The sequence below is a fragment of the Nansenia antarctica genome (assembly GCF_963989245.1).
Source record: "Nansenia antarctica genome assembly, chromosome: 8".
Classification (NCBI taxonomy): domain Eukaryota; kingdom Metazoa; phylum Chordata; class Actinopteri; order Argentiniformes; family Microstomatidae; genus Nansenia; species Nansenia antarctica.
Window position 1 is genome coordinate 876,205 of NC_137678.1, and position 15,242 is coordinate 891,446.

A 15,242-nucleotide genomic window follows, 5' to 3' on the forward strand; every position below is an offset into this window, starting at 1 on the left:
TTCTCCCATTCACACAAACATTCACACACCAATGGCGGCAAGCTGCCATGCAAGGCGCTGGCCCGCTCACTGGGAGCAATTTGGGGTTCATTGTCTTGCCCAAGGACACTTCGACATGTGGCCAGCCGTGGCTCGAACCGCTGATCTGCCAACCTTGTGATCATTAGACGCGACTCTACCTCCTGAGACACAGCCTCTACCTCCTGAGACACAGCCTCTACCTCCTGAGACACATACTGACTCTATACTCTAACCACCAGGCCTGGGGGCAGCGGGCAGCGTTATACAGCCTGATGGCTGATGGGATGAAGGAGTCTGAAACGCTCCTACGAGCCCCTTGACAGGATTATTGTCAAATACACACTTTCTTTTTGAATGAAAAATGTATCGTGAGTTTAGAATGATAAGGTTCTATCTCCGTTTAGGGCAGTTCAGAGATATTGAGCGTTAACGTTTTTACATTCCATTATGTTTTGTGAGATGGAACCTTTGTATTTTATTAATTACTAACTCAAAAATGTCAACATTTTAAAAATAACAGCACACAGGCATTAATAAACACCTAATGGATCAGATTATGTAAAAAAACTCAATTTTGACCAAAAATGGAGATAGAACCTTATAATTCTAACGTCACGATATATTTTTCATTTACGGTATTCCACAAGGGTGGTGTTGTGATATACTTGAATTCGCACCGTCAAAGCAGAAAGCAAGCAACCGATTGTTGACATCACTAAGCGATGACTGTACCAGAATAGATTCTTCAAAGTAGACACCTTGTGCTTTTTGTGTGGTTTACTCCCACGTATTCTGGAGAAGAGAAGGCTGGGCGGTGTTCAGTTTTCTTTTCCACTGATATACACACACACACACACACACACACACACCAAGCTGATTGAGAGAATGCCAAGTGTGTGCAAAGCTGTCATCAAATCTGTCACAGTTCTACCTGCTGCCTCCAAGTCTTTCTGGATCTCTTTCTAGTGGTCTTTGGCTCTTTGGCTACTCTTCTAAGTATCCTTCTGACTCCCTGATCAGAAATCTTGCGAGGAGCTCCTGTGCGTGGCCGGTTGATGGTGGAGTGATGTTGCTTCCACTTAGGGATAACGCCCCAACGGTTACTGGAAGATTCAGAAGTTGTGAAATACGTCTGTAGCCAATTCCATTTTCATGTTTTGCAACAATCTGGTTGCGAAGGTCTTGAGACAGCTCTTTGCTTTTACCCATCATTAGATGTTTGTTGTGTTGCACCTTGGTAACAAAAAATAAAAATAAACTTTTATAGCCCATCAATATATTCTAACCCAGCTGACATTAATTAGCACAGATTGGAGGTAGAGTTGCCTCCTAATTAGTCATGGTTTTCAGCTGGTTCCTTGCCTTTCCTTGCTGGGGTGTACTGCTTTTTCTTAGGGGGTGTTCTCACTAGAACATTTTGCTTCACTTGAAACGGAGTTTAGGATAAAGTTCGCTTTGCTCTGCGTCGTTTGGAGCTGTGAGAACGCGCATTCGAAGTCGCTCCCGGAGCAAAGAACCCTCGGATGCTCCGCTTGAAAAGGGTGGTTTCGCTTCGGTTAGAAACGACGCATCCATCACTTTGCTTCGCTTCGCTTTTGGTGAGAACGCTGCTCGAGGCAGTCCATAGGAAAACAACAGCGCAGGCGTGTTGATCTGGATAAGAGCGGGACGAACGGGCAATTTTCTCTTTTTCTGACCAATACACTACCACGTCTGTTGCTTCGATTGCGTATGTTACTTTGTTTACATGAAGGGCTGTGAGAACGCAAATCAGAGAAAGAATTTATGCAACAATGTTGCGAACTCACCCTTTGAACTTTTTCTTCATCCAATGTTATACTGTCCTCTGGCCCACACTCTGAGACTCTGACTCCCTCTTAGCTTTGGAAAGTCCCTGCTAGGGGACCTACACTTAGACACATATATGCTATTGTATATTTGAGCTATTACTGTAGCAGAACAGCAGGGGGGGGGGGGGGGGGCGCCACTGTTTCCACCCTTTTCAGGGATTCCCAATCCTTTTCATCCTAGAGGCCCCGATTTCACACCTGATGAATTGTTTTATTTCCTCTATGATGTGAATACAGTAGCTTCCAGTGTAATGTATTTCTTTCAAATACAAATAAAAAGTGACAGTCACCTTGACCTTCCAGGACCTTCCGGGACCTGTCCAGGCAGAAGGACCTGGCCTACGGGACGGTGAGAGGCTCGTCTGTGTACGAGTACTTCCGGGCCAAAGGCACCAACCCGCTGCAGCAGGACAGCACCTTCGCCCAGCTCTGGAGGACCATCAACAGCAACCACGGCAACCAGAACTCCGTGTCCAGCCCCTCTGAGGGCGTCCGCAAGGTGAGCCATGAGGACAACAACAACAACAACAACAACAACAACAATGTCATATCTGTAAGGCACGTTTCCGATGCTCAATGCACTGACAAAGCACTTACTTTTTATTTTTGTATTTTTTGGGGGGGGGCGGGGGACAGTCAGGACAGTGCATATTAACACTACAACAGCCATGCCTATTTTACCTACTAGTAGAGCCGCCTTGGGGGTCAAATAGACCCCCTTTTTAGAATGTAAATCTGCTATTTACACACAGAGATCACTAGAGGTCGCTTCTTTTTTAGCCTGAACAGTCACTTATACAGAGTATGGTGACAGTAAATATGCCGGATATTTATTTTTGGGTTATAGTTACAGTACTGGTTTATTTTTTGCCATTTCTTAAGGTTTGCTTCAAAGGTTGGATGCGTGGGTATACTAATTGCATACTAATATATATATATATATATATATATATATATATATATAACACCATATGAAGCTTTATGTTCACCGCAAATGGCTCAACTGACCCGAGAATGAGAACAACGTTTCCTCTCGCAGTGAAAGAAGCTTTTTGATTTCATACACATGGTAACCGCCTTTAAATGAATTATGAATTAATAATTAACTCTACTTTAAATGTCTGTTCATCCTGAATTATAATGCCCTCTAGCAGTATATGGCATGCAGGACACATGATTGGAGAGAGGAGGTATGGGTATAAATTAAATTGTTAAATTAAATTCTACTTTATTCGCCATGTGCAGTGCACTAGGAACATGACTTGGTATTCTACCATGCTAAACAAGCTACAGTACATACAACAGCAAGACAACAATACAACAAAACTCAGACAAAATATACAGTACCAATATGAGTGAATATTATGAATAAATATACTGTACAACTAAGTGCAAGAACATGTAAAGTGCAAGGTGCAATGATCAGGAGTTATTGAGGAGGGCTGTGGCTTTGGGGAAGAAACTGTTCAAGTGGCGTGATGTTTTTGACCTGGTGGCCCTGTACCGCTGTTCAGAAGGGAGTAATGTAAACAAGCTGTGAGCTGGATGTGATGTGAGGGGTCAGCCACAATCTTGCGTGCTCTCTTCAGTGATCTGGAGCTATGGAGGTCTGTGATGGGAGGCAAGGGGCAGCCGATGATCCGCTCAGCTGTCCGTACGACTCTTTGTAGCTTGGCCTTGGATCGGGCAGACGCAGGGTCGTACCAGACAGTGATGGAGGATGTTAGGATGCTCTCTATGACGGCCCTGTAGAACTAGACCCGGATGTGACGACTGATGTGGAGTTTCTTCAGCTGATGGAGGAAGAACACGCGCTGCTGGCCTTTTTTAACTAAATGGGTGATGTTGTGATGTTGTGATGTTGTTATCCCACTTTAGTGTGTTGGAGATGGAAGTGCCCAGAAACTTGAATTCATCCATTATTGTAATAATTAATAATAATTAAATAATTTATGTGACAGGGGAGTTATTGATGACCAGTGGAGAGTGAGTTGGGGCCTTTTTCTGGAAGTCCATAATCACCTCCACTGTCTTGGTGTTGTTGAGTTCCAGGTTATTGGCTGCAGACGAGGACGCCAGGCGGCCGACCTGCCTCCGGTAGGCAGTCTCGTCGTTGTCAGTGATGAGGCCAACCATGGTGGTTTCATCTGCATATTTGATGGTCTTGACAGATGTGTCACCAGAGGTACAGTCGTTGGTGTACAGGGAGTAGAGCAGGGGGAAGAGCACACAGCCCTGAGGAGCACCGGTGTTAACTGTGGGGGGCTGAGACAGGTGAGGGTCATTCCTGACATACTGCTGTCTGTTGGTGAGGAAGTCAGTAATCCACTGACAGATGGAGGGGTGGATATTCAGCTGGGCCAGTTTATTGTGGAGGAGGTCAAGAATGATGGTGTTGAAGGCTGAACTATAATCCACAAACAGGACTCTGGCATAGGTGTTTCGGTTGTCCAGGTGTTGTAGAATATAGTGGAGCGCCAGGTTGACTCCGTCGTCTGCTGAGCGGTTGGATCTGTATGCAAATTGCAGGGGGTCCATGAGATGGTCTGTGGAGGCGTTGAGGTGGGGCAGAACCAAGCGCTCAAATGTTTTCATGACTACAGAGGTGAGGGCGACCGGTCTGTAGTCATTCAAACAGGTGATCTTGGACTTTTTAGGCACCGAGATGATGACAGCTGAGTTGACGCATGTGGGGACTCTGCATGAGTTAACAGACTGGTTGAACATGTCTGTAAACACTGGAGCAAGCAGGTGACACCTTGTCCGGACCACAAGCTTTCCTGGTGTTCTGGTTTTTGAAGAGGGTCCGAACCTCATGCTCAGTGATGGAGAGTTGAGCAGGTGAGGTGGCAGTAGGTGGAGGGGCAGAGTAGGTGGAGGGGGGGACCTGTGTGGAGCTTCAAACCTTGTGCAGAACACATTAAATTGGTCTGGGAGATTCGGGTCGGCAGAGGCTGGGGGGGGGCTTTTTCTTGTAGCCCGTGGCAGATTGTAGTCCCTTCCATACAGCTCTGGTGTTATTATCGCCGACTTGTTGTTTGATTCTGTCCTTATACGTCTTTTTAGCATTACGGATGGCGTTGCTAAGAGAGTATTTGGCTTTGGTGTCTCTGTCTCCGCTCCTGTCGGCTGCCTCCTTCTCCTTTCTTAGTAGTCTCACTTCCTTGCTGAACCATGGTTTATTGTTGCCATAAATGACGATGGTTTGTCTGGGGATGCAGATCTCCTCCTCACAGAAGTGGATGTAGGATGTGCAGGAGTCTGTATGGTCATCCATGTTATTGCATGCCAGTTTAATAGATTCCCAGTCTGTAATGTCCAGGCAGTCTTGTAATGACTCAATGGCCTCAGGTGTCCATCTCTGGACTGATTTCTTCGTAGGTTTTTGCCTTTTGAGTAGAGTCCGATATGTGGGGATGAGTTTAATCACAGCATGATCTCCGTTGCCGAGCGGCGCACGCGCGGTACGACTCTTTGATGGTAGAGTAGCAATGGTCAAGAGTTCATTCTCCCCTGGTGGTGCAGCGCACCAACTGGTGGTATTTCGGGAGCTCAGATCTCAGATCAGCGTGGTTGAAATCACCCAGGATGAATATGATCGAGTTGGTGAACTTCTCTCTCCACCTCTGTAATCTGATCTGCTAAAAGTTGTTGTGCGGTGTCAGCGGGCGCCTGCGGTGGAATGTAAACACCTGCAAGAATAATGGAAGAGAATTCTCTAGGTGAGTAGAAGGGTTTGCAGTTCATCACCAGTAATTCCAGGTTGGGAGAGCATGATTCAACAATTAAGCAATATCACACGAGAGGGAGTGTGTTATACTGAATATCAGCACGGCTGTGATTCGGTCATAGGTACGAGGCCGCAGGCCGAGTACCGAAGACAATCACAGCCGTGCTGATATTAAGTATAACACACGACCTCGAGTGTGATATTGCTTTTATACAACAGTTCTACAGGGCAATTTATTAGTTAGCAGTAATAAGTGACAACAGATTATGATTTGTTTGTTTATTTAATCATTTATTTTGGTTCCGTCAAGAAAAAATAGTTCCGCAACGGGACTGTTCAACTGGGGTCGGTTGCACCACTTCTTACTAAGTACAAACTAACCCTAGTTATAGCGTAAGTATTTACTAAATCAAGATTTAGTCACTACTAAACTTGAATGGGTTGCACCAAGCACACTAGTTATGACGTAGAGCTTAGTAACTACTAAATATTTATACATACCCCTAGGGTGGTGTAAGTTATAACTAACTCGTAGCTAACCGTAGTTGGAATGGAATGGAATGGAATGGAATGGAATGGAATGGACTTTATTTGTCATTGCTACAGTACAGGTACCAAACAACGACATTTAGGAGGGGTGGCTCCCCTGGTGTTAGGAAAGGAAAAAGAAAACACATTTTAGAAAAAGCATAGATGCATAAAATCACAAGAAGGTAAGGAGCTGGTTTACATCAATAAAGGCTATGTACACAATCCACTGTACTATACTGCACAGATAGTCAACTAGGGTTGTCATATTGCACAAAGAGTATTTTTTCACATTATTTTAAAGTGTCACAGTTTGCAGGCTTGAAAATGTACATGTTTGTGCCTCAGCACTAGCTGCCATACAATCCGTCCGGACTGCCCTGGGCCCAGAACTTAGGCCTTTTCTGTGTTCAGGGCCTTGACGGCCCTGTGGTAGAAGCAGTCCTTCAGTCTGTTTGTCTTAGCGGAGATAAAGTAGCCTGCTGAAGCAGGGGAAACCAGCCTATCTTAGCAACGTAATGTTGCTAGCGAAGTTTCCCACAGAAGTGGGGAAAAAAACGTCAGATCAGATATATAAACGGGTTATTTTGATAAACTGGACACATTTTGGGAATATATATGGCTACTTTCTCGCCTGAAAACATATTAAAACTTCATAAAATGACATATTAACACTTGTAGAGCCAAATTAAAGCTTTTAGCCAATGGCGGCCAAAATTGAGGATTTAAAAACGGAGGGTTTTGCTTTGCTCGCTGATTGGCTAATGTAGTCTAATTAACGGTCATTTAGTAGAACACCTGTGCGGCGGAGTGCTACATATAGTTAAAAGTCCCAGTGCTGTTATACTATATATCGTAACTCATGGAATGCCTCTTGTCCAATCAAATTACTTGGTCGGAACTAACTGTTGTATAATGACTGTTATATCATCATCAGTTGTTACTCACATAGAAGCAGACTCCATCACCCTTCGATTTCTCGGTGGCTGCTGTGTCTGCTCTAAAAAGCTGGTAGTCGGGCAGGTCGACGGCGGTGTCTGGGATATTGAGATGAAGCCAAGTTTCCGTAAAGCAGAAGGCAGCAGTATAGGAGTAATCCTTGTCAGTCCTCAGACGGAGTTGTAACTCGTCCATCTTGTTGCTGAGAGACCTCACATTAGCCAGCACTAGTCCAGGTAAAGGTGCGCGCAAACCTTTCCTCTGGATAGGCAACCAGCTCGTTTCAACCTCGCTCTCCGGCGGGGGAGTAGCCTCCATGGGCGAGCCCTTGTATGCCTCAGGTGTAAGCTACGTTCCAGAATTACAGTGTCAAAGTTTCTCGTGATATCTCTGTGAAAACCCTGAAATATAGGACTAGCACATATCTGTCATAGGCGCCGCCCCTTCTGATCCCTCAGTAAACTTACTGGACTATTATCTCCTCCTTAACCTTACTGGACTATCATTTCCTCCTTACTGGACTATCATCTCCTCCTTCTCCTTACTGGACTATCATCTCCTCCTTACTGGACTATCATCTCCTCCTTCTCCTTACTGGACTGTCATCTCCTCCTTACTGGACTATCATCTCCTCCTTAACCTTACTGGACTATTATCTATCTATCTATCTCTATGATCTCCTCCCCAGTCGAAGAGAGAGTCATACGCGTTCCTGTGGGACCTGGCGGTGGTGCAGTACTCGGCCCTGACCGACGCAGACTGCAGCCTGACGGTGACGGGCCACGGCTTCAGCTCTAAGGGCTACGGCCTGGCCCTGCAGCACGGCAGCCCCTACACAGACCTCTTCTCTCAGAAGTGAGTGTACAGTGTGTGTGTGTGTGTGTGTGTGTGTGTGTGTGTGTGTGCGCGGGGTGGGGGTGCATGCGTGCGTAGGTGTGTATGCCTTTTGTGAGCCTCGCGGCAGCACTTGTTGATCTCCATTAAATCTATTTCTTTGAAAGACATTTTCCTGCCCCTAGTATAAAGCGGTGTGATTCATCTCCCGTTATATGTTTTATTGAACATCCAGTAACGTGTTTAACATGACTTTCATACAGGATGTACTGTACAGTCGTATATGGTGGCTGCTGGACTGACTATTACAACATGTAATAGTCTTCACCTTTGACCTTTACAACATGTAATAGTCTTTACCTTTGACCTTTACAACATGTACTAGTCTTCACCTTTGACCTTTACAACATGTAAGACAATGTTGCGCCTATGGAAGCACCAACCTCTTTGAATGTCCTCATTTTGTAGTCAACATACATATGAAACATAACCTTTGAAATTAACCAGGAATTACAATGACACTTTTCACATTTTCAATAGTTTGTCATCAATTCTATTGAATCTATCCTTTATGTTTGAATGAGAATTCACTCTAATAAGCTAACAATGACTTTAGTGAGGCAACGTACAGCACTGAAAATACCTGCCCTTCTCTCTCACTCTCCCTCTCTCTCTTTCCCTCTCTCTCTCTCCCTGTCTCTCTCTCTCTCCCTCTATCTCTATCTATGTCTCTCTCTCTCTCTCTCTCCCTGTCTCTCTCTCTCTCTCCCTCTCTCTCTCTTTCCCTCTCTCTCTCCCTGTCTCTCTCTCTCTCCCTCACCCTCTTTCTCTCTCTCTCTCTCTCTCTCTCTCTCTCTCTCTCTCTCTCTCTCTCTCTCTCTCTCTCTCTCTCTCTCTCTCTCTCTCTCTCTCTCTCTGCATCAGGATCCTGGAGTTGCAGGAGAAGGGTGACCTGGATGTGGTGAAGCAGAAGTGGTGGCCCAGGAACGGCCGCTGTGCCCCGGCCCACCGCCAGGCGGAGGAGGAGGCGGGGCCCGGCGCGGGGCGGGGCTCCCTGGGGCTCCACAGCCTGGCGGGGGTCTTCTGCATCCTGTCTGCCGGCCTGCTGCTGGCCTGCCTGGTGGCCGGCCTGGAGACCTGGTGGAGCAGCCGCCACCGCCGCAGGCAAGGACAGCCCAGAGAGGTGACCGCCCAGAACGCTCTAACCCTAACCCTAACCCTAACCCTAACTCAGGCAGGGACAGCCCAGAGAGATGACCGCCCAGAACGCCCTAACTCTAACCCTAACCCTAACGCAGCCCAGACCCCGCAGACCCCTCCTCTGTAAGGCCCCGCAGACCCCCCCCTCTGCCCAGACCCCCCCTCTGCCCCGCAGACCCCCCCTCTGCCCCGCAGACCTGAGACCCAGGCCGCCCCATCGCCCGTCCATCTGGGCCTGCCCAGGGGTGCCGCTGCCACTCTCTACTTTATGGATCCTGATTTAGTAGAGCTGGAATTCACCCAGTTATATAGGTGGAGTTCACCCAGTTATATAGCTGGAGTTCACCCAGTTATATAGCTGGAATTCACCCAGTTATAGGTGGAGTTCACCCAGTTATATAGGTGGAATTCACCCAGTTATATAGGTGGAGTTCACCCAGTTATATAGGTGGAGTTCACCCAGTTATATAGGTGGAGTTCACCCAGTTATATAGGTGGAGTTCACCCAGTTATATAGGTGGAGTTCACCCAGTTATATAGGTGGAGTTCACCCAGTTATATAGGTGGAGTTCACCCAGTTATATAGGTGGAGTTCACCCAGTTATATAGGTGGAATTCACCCAGTTATATAGGTGGAGTTCACCCAGTTATATAGGTGGAGTTCACCCAGTTATATAAGTGGAGTTCACCCAGTTATATAGGTGGAATTCACCCAGTTATATAGGTGGAGTTCACCCAGTTATATAGGTGGAGTTCACCCAGTTATATAGGTGGAGTTCACCCAGTTATATAGGTGGAGTTCACCCAGTTATATAGGTGGAGTTCACCCAGTTATATAGCTGGAATTCACCCAGTTATATAGGTGGAGTTCACCCAGTTATATAGGTGGAGTTCACCCAGTTATATAGCTGGAATTCACCCAGTTATATAGCTGGAGTTCACCCAGTTATATAGGTGGAGTTCACCCAGTTATATAGGTGGAGTTCACCCAGTTATATAGGTGCAGTTCACCCAGTTATATAGCTGGAGTTCACCCAGTTATATAGGTGCAGTTCACCCAGTTATATAGGTGGAGTTCACCCAGTTATATAGGTGGAGTTTACCCAGTTATATAGGTGGAGTTCACCCAGTTATATAGGTGGAGTTCACCCAGTTATATAGGTGGAGTTCACCCAGTTATATAGGTGGAGTTCACCCAGTTATATAGGTGGAGTTCACCCAGTTATATAGGTGGAGTTCACCCAGTTATATAGGTGGAGTTCACCCAGTTATATAGCTGGAGTTCACCCAGTTATATAGCTGGAGTTCACCCAGTTATATAGGTGGAGTTCACCCAGTTATATAGCTGGAATTCACCCAGTTATATAGCTGGAATTCACCCAGTTATATAGCTGGAGTTCACCCAGTTATATAGCTGGAGTTCACCCAGTTATATAGGTGGAGTTCACCCAGTTATATAGGTGGAGTTCACCCAGTTATATAGGTGGAGTTCACCCAGTTATATAGGTGGAGTTCACCCAGTTATATAGGTGGAGTTCACCCAGTTATATAGGTGGAGTTCACCCAGTTATATAGGTGGAGTTCACCCAGTTATATAGCTGGAGTTCACCCAGTTATATAGCTGGAGTTCACCCAGTTATATAGGTGGAGTTCACCCAGTTATATAGCTGGAATTCACCCAGTTATATAGCTGGAATTCACCCAGTTATATAGCTGGAGTTCACCCAGTTATATAGCTGGAGTTCACCCAGTTATATAGGTGGAGTTCACCCAGTTATATAGGTGGAGTTCACCCAGTTATATAGGTGGAGTTCACCCAGTTATATAGGTGGAGTTCACCCAGTTATATAGGTGGAGTTCACCCAGTTATATAGGTGGAGTTCACCCAGTTATATAGGTGTGACAGCAGCTGACAGACCGTTCAGACTTTTATTCTGAAGAATTTAAATACATTTCAACATTCTTGAAAATACATTTTCAACAAAATCTTCTTCAAGGCTTTGCTCTGATGAAGTCACACCACATATACGTTTTTCTTGGGGCTTCTGGCTGGGTGACGTGGTCTGATGAGGCAGCGTGACCTGGGCGGTCAATCAATGTCGTTAAGGGAAAATCCATGCAAGACTTGATAAATAAACACAAGTTGTTTGGATAGATAGATTAGAGAACCACAAACAGGGTGTTAGAGGGTACCATGAGTTTAGTCTCTCTCTCTCTCTCTCTCCACCACAGTCCTGTAGCTCTCTCTCTCCACCACAGTCCTGTAGCTCTCTCTACAGGCCAGATGCAGCATTCTCCCCACATTGACATGTTTGACATTGTAGCCCATCAATGACAATAAAGATCATTCATTCATTCATCATCGGTCTGCTTGTGAGCGTGTCGATGCAGTTTCGTGCAGTAGAGCACTGCGACGTTGCCATGGATACACAACCCAGAGGTTGCCATGGATACACAACCCGTTCACTGGGAGAAAAGCCTTCGACTGAATGAAGAGACAACCCTGATCATAGTTAATTTGAAATAAAAAAAAACAAAAAAACTTTTCAGATGGTGGTAATGTTTTAGTCCTATTGTCTTTAATTTTGCAGCTCAAAGTTTAGCCATAGCTTTTCAGTGTGTTTGACATGAGGAGTCATGCAGGGTGCAATCTTAACACAAGATCTGTGCCCGTAAAGCCGGGTACACACATAAGGATTTTCAAAATCTTAACAGATGTTTTATCTAGAGTCTCGTTCCCCAAGCCAGAAATCTTGCGTGATCAAACGTGATCTACCATAGTACCCCGACTGACCTGTACGAGGCAGACCATGCAACAGGGCAAATAAAGTGCCGAAGAACGAAAAGAAGAAGTCAGCTCGCATCTTGATTGGCTACATTCCATCCACGTCACAATCGGACTCGCGAGCAGGGTTGCCAGATGGGATTGACATTTTCCACCCTAACCACAGTCTAAAACCGTTAATTCCACCCAAAAAAACTGAGCCCATCTCCCTAGTCGGGAGTTGTCGGGAGTCGGGAGTTGCCCCCCACACATAAGGATTTTTGGTCATAAATATTGAAGACGTTTATTATTTACGATTGTCGGCCCCGACCATTTTCCGAGCAGATTGTCGGGAGAAATGGACTCTTAACACACCTCACACCACAGGATAATCTTGTAGAATAATCTTTAGAGCCATCCGATAATCGGGCGTTTGCTGTCCTTACCCGGCTTAACACTGTAAACCTGTGCAGTATTTTTCGACTCATGCACGCAGATATAACGTTAGTATTACACCTTTAATTATGTTGATTTTACTAGATCAGCATTCAATTACATCACTGAATCCCAAATTTGGGGAAGTACTTACCTTCCCTAACAGTGAAATGTAAAGACAGTTTGAGAGGAAGTAACTACTCCTGCAGTCTAACTATTTACTACATTTTATTCAAATGTCTTTTCTCTCCTCCCTCCACTTCCTGCTCTCTCTGTGCTCCCTTCTCAACCCTTAGTTTCTCTACTTTTCTTATTGTTCTTGCATTGTTTCTCTTCACAAACCCCGGGGTATCCCCTCTCCCCTCTCTCTCTCCTCAGGATAAAGAGGTGCATCTGGAGCAGGTCCACCAGCGTCTGAACAGCCTCCTGGACCACGAGGACACGGCCCACAAGCAGCTGGCAGGCCCATCGACAGAGACCTCTGCCCTGGACCATGTTGGCAGCATGCAGACTAGGGGCCGGTCTCTGGACGTCCTGTCTGTACGGGACTACCCCCGGGGCAACCGGGGGGCGCTCTCTGTGACCGCTTTCCTCCAGGAGGATCATGGGGCAGGAAGGACCCTCTATAGAGCCGTTGGCAGGACTCACCCACTGCCTGTCAGCAGTGCCACCATGCCGTCTCTCCGCTGCAAACACAGAGCTCCCAATGGGGGGCTGTTGGCTCAGAGGAGCCCCATCAGGATGCCCAGACCAGTGTCCTACCAGCCCCCAGGAGGACCCGTCCCAGAAGACACTGCACCTTGTCATGTGACATCCATCTGAAAACTCAAGGACCCGATCATAGACAGGCGGAGTTTGTGTATATATTTGTAAATATGGACTGAAAGTAATGAGTTTGAAAAAAATGGTATTTTGAACATTGAGTTGAATTAAAAATAACTGAGAATGGCTTCGTAAATTCTGTTCTTTATGAATAAAGGTGATAATTCACGATGGTTCTTTTTTTAAATGCCAAATGTTTTTTGTTTTGTATTATTATGAATGAGATACAGACCATAACATGAATAACAACGTACACTAAGATACACAATAATAATAATAACATTTACACTAAGATACTTCTACTTAGAAATGTCATTTCATGCCTTTATTTCAGCTCGAGGACCACTGAGGTATAGTACATACACACACACACACACACACACGGACAGAGAAAGAGGGGAGAGGAAGAGAGTGACAAAAAGAGAGAAGAAAAAGAGAAGAGAGAGAGAAAGATGTCTCAATCCCTCTGTACGTACTGGTTAGTATTTCCTGATGAGGGTCGGGTCAGACAGACGCTGTCTGTGGTGCAGAGAGAGAGAGATGAGACGGGAGAGAGAGAGAGATGAGACAAGAGAGGAGACCAGGAGCGTCAACAGAACCAGCCTCTCAGGTGAGCCTCTTACAGCTGCCTTCAGATCATCACATCTCATCACACGTCATGTGTCTCATGTAAACCCCATTACACCTCCACCCAGGCGGGGGGCCAGCAGCACTACCAGGGCCAGCAGCAGTCCATGGGCATGATGGCACAGGGTAGCCAAGGCAACAGCATGATGGCCCAGGGTAGCCAAGGCAACAGCATGATGGCCCAGCGGCCCATGGGAACGTACCGGCCCTCACAGCAAGGTAGGTGACGATGGATTTCCCCCTCTAGGCTGCCGTATGATTGGCTGTGTGATTGTGCTGTTGGGGGCATGCTGCGTCTGCAGGGGTGCATGATGGGGATCGCTGTGTGCGTGTGTGTGCGTGTGCGTGTGCGTGTGTGCGTGTGCGTGTGGTGGAGGAGTACATGTTTGCGTCGGTGGAGGCTGGCGGAGGTAGAAAACGGAGGACGGGGGCTCATCACACGGAATTCAGGGTGGGGCAGAGTGTACAGGATAGATAAATACATGCTACACACTCGAGGTCGTGCTGTTATACTGAATATCAGCACGGCTGTGATCGTCTTCCTACTCGGCCTGCGGCCTCGTACCTACGACCCAATCACAGCCGTGCTGATATTCAGTATAACACACTCCCTCTCGTGTGATATTGCTTAAGTAACTCCAGAGGTTAGTTGGCTAACGTCCTGTAGTGCTCAAGAAGAACTGTTGGGCCCAGGGCATTTCCCTTGACAAGTCAACTTTATAATTGCCGATAGTGCGAATCAGTTTTCCGGTAGTGTTCCGGTAGTGTTTCGGTAGTATTTCGGTAGTGTTTGCCTGCTGAAGGGAAAGCCACTGGTGTGCATGAAAAGTTCTATTATATGCAGATAAATGACTTGCTACATCAATGTTGGGAAAGGAAAACTACTGACTGAGCAATCTCACGCTGCAAAGTCGTGTCGATGAGAAACAATCTTTGGAGGACGAACTAAAATTATTAGTTTTTTATTTTTTATTTTTTTAACCTTTATTTATACAGGTAAGAAACACATTGAGCCCCAAGGGCTCATTTTCAAGTGTGACCTGTTCACAGGCATACAACATCCACCACAAAGAAATACAATACAAAACCTGGCCTACATAGTCTAAAAACTAAACTAAAAACTACATAGTCTAAAACTAAAACTAGTCTAAAATAGTCTAAGATAAACTAAACTTTCCGTCAATATAGACTAAAACTAAACTAAAACTACATAGTCTAAAACTAGTCTAAAACAATCTAAGATAATCTAAAACTAAACTAAAACTACAAAAACCTAAAACTAGACAGCTAAAGATCTAGGGACAGGGAGGGGTCAGTAATGGGCAAAAGGGAGGGTCAACTAAATAGCAAGAACAAACATGGACTCGCACTGTATGCCTCTCAGCAAGAGCTTGAAACTGGAAAGAGGGATCAGCTGAGACAGTTTCAGACTCTGCTGTAACGAATTCCAAGAGGAAGGGGCTGCAAATGAGAACGCCCTTTTGCCTTTCAT

The 15,242-nt window shown here is 45.9% G+C and overlaps 1 pseudogene across 1 annotated transcript in view; it reads left to right on the forward strand.

The window, feature by feature from the left end:
* LOC308163207 (glutamate receptor ionotropic, delta-1-like) overlaps nt 1–13,123 on the forward strand; it is a 139,872-nt pseudogene extending 126,749 nt beyond the window's left edge. The window contains exons 13-16 of the transcript in view: nt 2,175–2,370; nt 7,757–7,923; nt 8,827–9,085; nt 12,680–13,123. The product of the transcript in view is annotated as a glutamate receptor ionotropic, delta-1-like (transcript). The remainder of the gene's footprint in view (nt 1–2,174; nt 2,371–7,756; nt 7,924–8,826; nt 9,086–12,679) is intronic.
* Nucleotides 13,124–15,242: the final 2,119 nt, after the last annotated feature.